Source organism: Rattus rattus, chromosome X (assembly GCF_011064425.1).
Source record: "Rattus rattus isolate New Zealand chromosome X, Rrattus_CSIRO_v1, whole genome shotgun sequence".
NCBI lineage: Eukaryota > Metazoa > Chordata > Mammalia > Rodentia > Muridae > Rattus > Rattus rattus.
The window spans coordinates 110,152,204-110,154,561 of NC_046172.1; positions in this window are offsets into that span (position 1 = coordinate 110,152,204).

Here is a 2,358-nt window from a genome sequence, read left to right on the forward strand (position 1 = left end):
CCTGCCGCAAAGCAATTTTTGCTTCCGCCAATCACGCACGACATCCTCGTCATTTCCGCCCAGGGAGAGGTTTGCAAAGTATTGGCGGCGCTTCAGGATTGGTCGATGTTAAAACCCGGCTGCCTGCCAGTGGGCCGTACTGTCGGTGGGTGGGACTTGGCAGTCCCAATTCTTGGAGATTTGAAGCTTACCTGTGTCGTTTTCCCGGCGTTTGGTTTTCCTGCGGTCCAAGATTAGTGAGGTGAGGGCGAGGTTGTAATGCTGTCAGGGACGGAGCTAAAACCAAAACCAAACAAAGCGTCCAGAGCCAAGCCCCGTTGGACTCTATCACACAACTCAGGACTGGCCAGCCCCAGACTGTATTGAACTCCCGCATAGTGGCCAGAAAGATCTCCGAGACGTCCGAGACGTGAACATAGCAAGTTTCTTTCCATCTTAAGGGAAATTCCTTTTGATCCGGTGTACCGGCGATTGCAGCTCACTGTTCCCTTTTACTATACAAGAAAATGTCACTCAAGAATGAGGTATGAGGCAGAAAGATCTCTTCAACTACATCTGGTGCAACATAGTAGGACCCTTACACACACACACACACACACACACACACACACACACACACACGTTTTATCCGGGCCAAAGCTCGCTGGCAGACTGTTTGTAGCACAGGCATGAGTCACAAGGTCCTACCACGACAGTTTGTATATAGTTCTGGCTAGCCTTAGTTTGGTGACCCCGTTGCCTCAGTACTCCACCTGCTGGGATTACATGCTTGTACCATGTCTGGCATACTGATTTTTAAATAAATATATCTATGTGTGTGAGCTCACTTGTATGTGTATGTGTGTACACTGCACATATTGATTGAAATCAGAACAACTTGTAGGAATTTCTTCCACCATCTGGCTTCAGGGGATTAGATTTAGGTTCTCAGGGTTGCAGGTCAAATGCATTTGGCCAGCCTGAGACTTCTTGCATAAAAACATTCTTGCCAATTCTTTTAGGTCATTGCCATTTTGTTTTCTCCAATGGTTGCGCTGAAATTTCTTATGATAATCGGCAACACTCTAAAATTCTTTTTTTTTTTTTCCTTTTTCTTTTTTTTGGAGCTGGGGACCGAACCCAGGGCCTTGCGCTTGCTAGGCAAGCGCTCTACCACTGAGCTAAATCCCCAAGAATTTTAAATCCCCTAAAATTCTTAAGTAAAATAATACTTCCTAGTCTTTGTGTTCCCAGAATGGAATATGGGATTTGATTTTTGTTTTTGTTTTTTAAAGATTTATTTATTTATTTTATGTATGTGAGTATACTGTCTCTGTCATTAGACACAACAGAAGAGGACATCAGATCCCATTACAGATGATTGTGAGCCACCATGTGATTGCTTGGAATGAACTCAGGACCTCTGGAAGAGCAGTCAGCACTGTTAACCACTGAACCATCTCTCCAGCCCTGTTTTTGTCTTTCATTATTCATTCAGCAAATGTTTTTCAATCATTTACTATGTGCCAGGCTTTTGGGAATTATTAATACATTGGTGAACAAAGTAGATATGTTCTATGGTTTCATAGATACTACTGGCTTAAGGACAATTAAAAAAAAATTTATTTATTTTTACTCTCCATCCTGCTCATTGCCTGACTCCTGGTCAATTTTAAATGTTAAAACTCCATCCCAGGGCTGGAGAGATGGCTCAGCAGTTAAGAGCACTGACTGCTCTTCCAGAGGTCCTGAGTTCAAATCCCAGCAACCACATGGTGGCTCACAACCATCTGCAATGAGATCTGATGCCCTCTTCTGGTGTGTCTGAAGATAGCCTCAGTGTACTCATATATAATAAATAAATAAATCTTAAAAAAAACTCCATCCCAGAGTTCTGATTACTCTCTCCTGGTATCTTAGCTCTATGACCATATTCTTCAATGGTCTTCGTTGTGTGCGTCTCATACACTTATTCCCTAAATGATGATGTTCCCTAGAGTCTTACTCTCAGCACTCTTTGTTCCATATGTTCTCCCTGAGGCAAATTGCTTTTAAAACTAATATGTGAACTTAAAAATCTACACTTCTAGCTTGTCTGCCTTTCTTACACTATAGACTTACTATCTGTGTTTGCCTTCTTTGTTTCCTCAAGTTCCTTTTCCATGAGAATTCTCTTGTACTCTTAATTTCTATTCCATGGTTATTCTCCACACCATCTCTTTCCTTACTCTATCAAATACCTCCCCACCTTTCTGTCATTGTCTTTCTATTAACTTAGATTCTTGGCAATTTCAGGAAGGTCTGTGGTATTGCAGTAATCTTATAGAAAAGGAATATTGTAGCATTTTAAATATGAGATTTAAAGCCAGATTATTTGTA